Source organism: Microtus ochrogaster, chromosome 6, assembly GCF_000317375.1.
Source record: "Microtus ochrogaster isolate Prairie Vole_2 chromosome 6, MicOch1.0, whole genome shotgun sequence".
NCBI classification, from domain to species: Eukaryota; Metazoa; Chordata; class Mammalia; order Rodentia; family Cricetidae; genus Microtus; species Microtus ochrogaster.
This window is the reverse complement of record NC_022013.1, coordinates 9,724,495-9,731,970: the sequence shown is the minus strand read 5'-3', so window position 1 is coordinate 9,731,970 and position 7,476 is coordinate 9,724,495.

Below are 7,476 nucleotides of genomic sequence, written 5' to 3'. Positions count from 1 at the left end.
CACACACACACACACACACACACACACACACACACACACACACACACTCACACACACACAATTGCTAATGTAGTAGAATTTTTTTTCTTCCTTTTTCCTACAAGTGAGTTTGTCTTTTTGCTACACAAGTGAGTGATCCTCTCTGGTGTCGCTTTAGACGAAAAGGACACGATTTTGTATTTTACGGCGCCTTCACTGAGGGATGGTTGCAGTGCCACTCTTTATGGCACAGATTTGGTAAAGGAGATTTGGTAAATGTTGTCACACAAAACCCTTCCCAGATGCTCTAAGACCTAGCTGGGACTTGCACTTCAGTTTCACGTCTTTCTCGATGGTCAGTTAATTTACCTCCTAGTAATTTGAAGCATTTCATACCTAGTGAGACCACAGGTAAGAGAGTCTATTTCTCTGATTGCTGTGACAAAACTTAACAAGAAGTAATTTAAGGGAAGAAGTGCTTTGGGGGCACATGGTTGAGGGTACAGTCCAGCATGATGGAAAACAAACAATTGGAGGAAGCTGGTTACATTGTGTCTGTGGCCAGAAAGCAGAGAGGATTAAAGCTGGTACTCCCTCGTTTTCTCATTGTCTTTTCAGTGTTGAGGCAAAGCCTGGGGAATGGTGTTGTCCACAGTGAGCTGGGTCATCCTGCATCAGTTTAGGCAATCAAGGCAATCCCTCACTTATGTGTTCATGGGACAATCTGATCTCCTCCCAGGTGAGCCTAGGTTGTTTCAAATGGGTAATTTAAGTGAACCATCACACACTCCATCACGACATGGTGGTGACAAGAGACTGGGGCAGCTGGCCACGTGATATTCATAGTCAGGAAGCAGAGAGTCGAACACTGGTGCCCAGCTAGCCTCTCTTTTGCGTTCAGTCCAAGACAAAGGGCTTTAGGATGTTGCTGCCCACAGTTTGGATAACCATGTAATAATTTATTAACAGACTTAAGAATATTGTCATAGTAAGCCAGGAAACTATCCATAATCATACAGAGACAGAAAAAAAAATGGTACTGTTCTGCCACAAAGTGGACTTTATAGTTATTATTCTTACAGGGGAAGAATTAGATCTTCATCAGATTCTAGTGTGATAATGTTGTTTTGTTTTTTTTTACCAAAATATAAGAAGACAACATAGCCAACACACTGAAGAAACAAAAATGTGTAACAATGATTGTAGTTTTTATTTTATTATTCTTTGTTCTTTGGGAACCCACCACCCAGCTCCCAAATAAATACACAGACTTATTCTTCCTTATGAATGCCTATCCTTGGCTTGTTTCAAGTCAGCTGTTCTTAGCTTAAATTATCCTGTCTACTTTTGGCCTCTGCGCTTTTACCTTTCTCTATTCTATACACTTCTCTTTCCTTCTTGTGCTGGGTGGCTGGGTGGCTGGGTGGCTGGGTGGCTGGGTGGCTGGGTGGCTGGGTGGCTGGGTAGCTGCTGCTGGCATCCTCCTCTCTTTCTTTTCTCCATCCTCCTCCTCTTTTCTTCTGTGTATTCTTTAGCTTGGTAGCCACTCCTATTTTTCTCTCCTTCTTAGCTATTGGCCATTCAGTTCTTTATTAGACCAATCAGGTTTTTCAGACAGTTAAAGTAACAGCTTTACAGAGTTAAACAGATGCAACATAAAAGAATAAAAAACATCTTCGCATCATTAAACAAATATTTCACAGCATAAAAGAATGTAACACATCTTGAACTAACATTCCACAACAAATAATTTCTTTTTAAGACTTTTTTTTTAAAAAAAATTCTGTGTATGCGTGTTTACCTGCGTGCATGGTAAACGAGAAGCCAAGGAATCAAGAAGAGGGCATCAGATCCCCTAGAATTGGAGTTACAGGAAGTTATTTGTAGCCAAGAAGCAGGTAGGAACCAAGCCCAGGTCCTCAGCAAGGGCAGCAAATGCTCTTATCTGCTGAGACACCTCTCCAAACCCAAAGACAATGCTTTTTAAATTAAACTTATTATTTAGAAATTTCATACATATACATAATGCATTATGATTTCTCTTACCCCCCCCCCGCTCTTGTCTTCCTCCCACATCTACCCCCACCTTCCCTAAATCTCTTTCTCACATTCATGTCTTTTTTTGTTGTTGTTTTGCGACCCACTCAGGGCTACACAGTTGGCCATAAGTTCAGAACTACCCTTTGGAAGCTAGTGACTTAGCTAGTGTGCACACAACAGAAGAAAATTGTTCCCCCCCCCCAATATCCATCAAAAGTCATTTTCCCCCAGGGAAAATTCTTTTAGATTCTTTTAGAGAAGAGAACCCCTCCTCATCCATTGCTGACTGTTGACAGGTTCACTCTTGAGCAGAGCCATTGCAGACAGCTACAGCCACTTTGAGATCATATTCACAATGGCAGTGACTCCAAAGGGGAACGTTCTCAATCCTTTTTTCCTGGGTCTCCACTCCCTCTTCTGTAATGTTCTCCGAGCCTTAGAGTGAGTCAAATAACATCAACTCTGGAGTTGAATACTCAACAGTCATCAGTTCTCAAAATCTTGGACAAACGTGGTCTCTGCATTTTGCCGTTCACTGTAAACAGAAGCTTCTCTGAATAAGGCCAAGAGCTACACTGAGACAAGGATTTTAGATGCAGCCAAACTGATCTTCACATATAAACCATGTGAATGGTATTATCCACAATAACTCAGAAAATGTACTTTCCAGGTTACCCAACAACGGGAAAGCTACAAGTGGACGGAATGCTGATGAGTAAAGATTACATAGGGCGTTCAGCCACAGAACTGAGGCTAAGTAATAAGGATGGAGCTTAATATGGCTCAGATGCTGGACAAGAATCTGCTCCAGCCGTAGAGATGCAGCGCAAGCTTCAAAAGATGGTCCAGGTAAGAGAAAATATTCAGAGAGCAGCGCGAGCTTGTTAATTGTCTTATCAGTACCAACTGGGAGGAGAATATTTGCTGAGCAGGAAGGAGAAGGAATCAGCCAGGAGATGGAGCTGCCTTGTTTCAATACTTTTTGTAGGCAGAAGCAGACAGATAGCATCTAATAAAAAGGAAATTAAAAGTATTGTCTGAAGATACTTGTGGGAGGGTAATGAGTTTAGCCAAAAGGGGGAGAATGTATGAGCCCGCTCAAATAGCAAGAGGAATGTCGAAAAAGAAAGAAAATAAGTCATTTGCATGCAATAAAACACATGTGTACACATGTTTATAAAACACCCATATATAAACACATGTATACATAAATATTACTCAAAATGCGGCACATTGAGATAAAAAGACCTCCCAGCCTCATCAGGAATTGTAAGCTATCTATCAGTTAGAGGAAAAAGATTTTCAAATTCACCCACAGCAAAATCCAACTCAGTTCTGTATACAAATCTCTAACATTAAGAGATTTTAGAGGATTAAAGTTAATATAAAGGCATGCCAATAAAGTAAAAATAAAAATAATCTAGTTATAGAGACCTTGGTATTTCATTATAAAGAATATGAACCAACAGGAATTTTTCAAAAGTTATTCTTCATAAAATATATAAGAGATATAATTTACAGTAAAAGATATAATTATTATAAAATCTATGAATTTGGTCAAATAGCAAAAGCCTGAATAAAAACAAACTATAGGAAAAACAGAAGGAATGAACAGAAGTCCACTAATAATAGATTCTCTGCTATGTTTTTCTAGTCCAATGATGATGGAATTTAGTATTAATGGAAATAACATGATAAGCAATGTAGACTTTTATGGAAGATACCAAATTCTGAATTCTAATAGCTAAAAATGAATCTTACTAAGAGTGTGTATGAAGGTGGTTGTTTCTTGACTCACATATTTCTTGGGCACACTAATCAAAGTATCCAGCAATGTTGAGAGCTCATTGCTGTTATCATTTGCCCCAGCTTGGTTTAATTGGGTTTGTTTTGGGTTCAGGCTTTCCCATGAGATTCCATTACCATCAGGAGCACGAGTCTGATGTAGAGGAATCTGTCTTCTGATACCCCTATGAATCCATGGAATTCTCATAGATCCATCACAGTATAATCTCTGTAGCTGAGGGGCCAGGATGGTTCAAATTCAGTCATATGCCAATTCAAAAGTGAGGAGATAATTCCAAGAGATTGAAATCCCGGTATAAAATAAGACATAAAATAAACTAGAAGAGACTTATTTCTTTGTTTGTTTGTTTTCAAGACAGGATTTCTCTGTGTAAGAGCCCTGGCTATCCTGAAATTCTCTTTGTAGACTAGGCTGCCCTCGAACTAATAGACATCTACCTACCCCTGACTCCGAAATACTGAGATTAAAGGCGTGCATCACCATGCCTGTCTCATTACCATTTGACTTGGTAACTCACAGAGTAAGTAAATTGGATGCAGGGCTAGAACACATCAAGGAGTGAACACTGATATTCTAAAGAGCCAAGGAGAGCTTCAACCTGTAAGGCTGGTAGTTGTACTGATTGTGAGTTCTCTAAAGGGAGTGAGGAGTGGCGATTACAGGTTGAATAGAGAGCAATGGCTATCCATCTATGAAACGAAGAAAAGAAGGATGCATCTGGAGAGTTCTGGGTGGCTCAGTACAGCTGGGAGGAGAAGCTGGGGATGGTGAGATTTTCAGATGGCTGGAACCATGATGATCTTCACCTGTCATTTGAGCTGATGATTTTCTCCTTGTCCTTAGTTCCGTTTTTACTCTTTCACTCCTAGGGAACAATATATACAGGCAATAACAACATCAACAATGTCTAGTCTATTTACATTTGACAAATTCATAGAAAATATCCCATTATCTATCCTATTTTGATGAGTCCAAAGTCTGCATCTGGCCAACAAGGAAAACTACAATTATAACCATCTAGTCTTCAACTCCCTCAGAGACCAAAGAAGGAAATAATATTAACTGAGTAAGCAGGAAGTGCAAGCAAATGACTTCCAAAAAAAAGTAAGAAATGACAGAAGCATCTGGCTGCCTGGACAGTCAGCTGAAGTTCCTCTGCAACACTGTAGCATCCATCTTCAGCCTAAAGGCCTAGAATATCTGACAGACTTTTCTGAGAAGCAAGATATTCTGAAGGGCTGTACTGCCATGTCTTGACAATGTCTGGCAGTCACTCTCTTTTGTGTCCTGCATGTCCAAATAGGACAGCATACTGCCAGCAGTCAAGGCAGGGGCATTTTATCACCCAGTGGCTTATATTTGCCACAAAAAAAGTAAACTCCATGTGGCATTTCTTTGATGCCTATTATCTTCTCTGAATTAGATTGGTACTACTAAGAGCAGGTGTGTGTTGTTGTCATAAAAAAAAGAGCCTAAGTTATTAAAACATCTAAAATGACATGTTCTGTAGATCTCTGAAATGTTTAAAGATGACCTATCTAAAATATATTTTTGTTTGACCTTGAAAACTTACCTAATGTGACCACAAGTTCAATTGTAATAGGTGATTAACTACTATTTGCATTTTCTTATAATAATTTTTAAGGACTAGAAATTTGCATTACATTATTAAATGAGTTGCATAAGTATAATAATTTGAACAAAAGTAGAAATGTATGTACAGTATGTTCTAACAAAATTAATCTCAAATTTATATAGATACACAAAATTTGTATACAATATGCAAAAGTCTAATTCAATGTAAAACATTTAAAACTGGTAGTTGCTTTTTAAAATTAGATTCAATAATCTAACTTTTTATCTTATTGTATCTGTATTCTTTATTTTTTCCTTTTCAGAGTAGATTCAATAATCTACCCTTTTATCCTATCATATTTATCTGCCCCTTTTTTCTTTTCAAAACAAGAACCTTGAATCTAATTTCCTTTGTTTAGCTTTTTTTCCTGACCATTACCAATAACAAGTTGTAACTAATCCCTCAAATAGTAACAAATATCCATAACCCAATGAAAGATCAAAACCACCCATCCCACCTTTTGGAAATGTGGGCATTGTATTCTTAAACTTACCTCCTGATATCTGTGGGCAGCAGCAACTTTAGGAGATTTTGAAGAGAAAAAATTTGGTTAATTGTCAAGTCCTGGAAAAGGCAGCTGTATAATTTGCTATCCAGTCCCTATGTAATGGGAAAGTGCAGGGCTTGTCTCAAGTCTTGACTAGAGCAATCTGTTAGGCTGGATCATCTCAGTTAGCCTCCTCAAAGTTGTTCTGAGCAGTTTGTAGTCAAAAGCTGGTGTTTGGGTGGTGTTTTCCAGCTTAGTGGTGTTATTATAGTCCTGGAGGAATTGTCATTGTTGGGCCCAATCCTCCTTTTGGAGACTTCAAAGGTTGTTATTAGGCCTGCTCATAATTCACTGCAGAAAACTAATAGGGAAATCATGTACAGGAAGGTAGATGAAGCCTTTTGCCAGAATTAGTACTCTATATAACAATTAATATCATGACAAAAAGTTTAATATATATTATATATATTAATATTATAAAATTTATACCTTAAGAAAAGTTGTTAAAAAGTCAATATGAAACCAAGAGATTATGAGATTAGTAGCAATAAAGTAATCCTTCAATATTTTTCTTCTATCCCTTATCAGGTGGCTCTTCTGAAATGAGACAGAGATTTTGGATTTCACTTTAATAAGAATGCTTGGGTTTAGAAAAAAAGAACCACACTCCAACTCCAGAGCCAGCTTTAATCTTTAACTAGATGGGACTACAAAAAGACCATTAGCATTGCTAATGTAGCATGAGTAATAAAAACCCAGAACCCGAGATTGGGGTTCAAGTTGAAAATCAGGAAAGCAAAGCTACAAACCACTAGAGAGACAGACCTTTTACCTCTACCAAACCTTCAGACAGAAGATTAATTAATTAATTAATTAATGCATTAAGACGTGGCCGGAACACCGGGCGGCGGAAGGCGGTCGGAACACCGGGCGGCGGAACGCGGTCGGAACACCGGGCGGCGGAACCCGGCCGGAGGATGCCTACCACGGCCGGCGGGGACCGGCGGGGACTGCCTGGGACCGGAGCGACAGCAGAGGACACAGGCTGCTGGGGGCGGGAACCATCCCAGCAGCAAAAGCAGGCTGCAGGGACCGTGCGCAACACGGAGATCAGATCGCCCCACTACAATTAAATCAAAGAGGTAGGCCTTTTGTTGGCAAGGTCACTGGCAAACGGGGAGCTTGGTCCTGAGCCTGAAGACATTCGGAGGGGTGAGAGGGTTCTTGGCCTGAGGCAGGAACCAGGAAACAGCGAGGGCATTTGGTAAGCGGAACCCTTGGCCAACAGGGAAACCTGATCAGGTTTTAAAAGACCCATTAGATATGATCAATGGGAAGAGATGGGCAGGCGCCAAGGCAAGAATTCGCCCAATAACCTGAAAAACAACATGAAAACACCAGAACCCAATGATCTTACAACAGAAGTATTTGAACACCCTAACACAGAAGAAGTGGAAAAAATTGACTTTATGAAAGCAATAGAGTCCCTTAAACAACATGTAAAAAACGCCCTTATAGAATTGGATG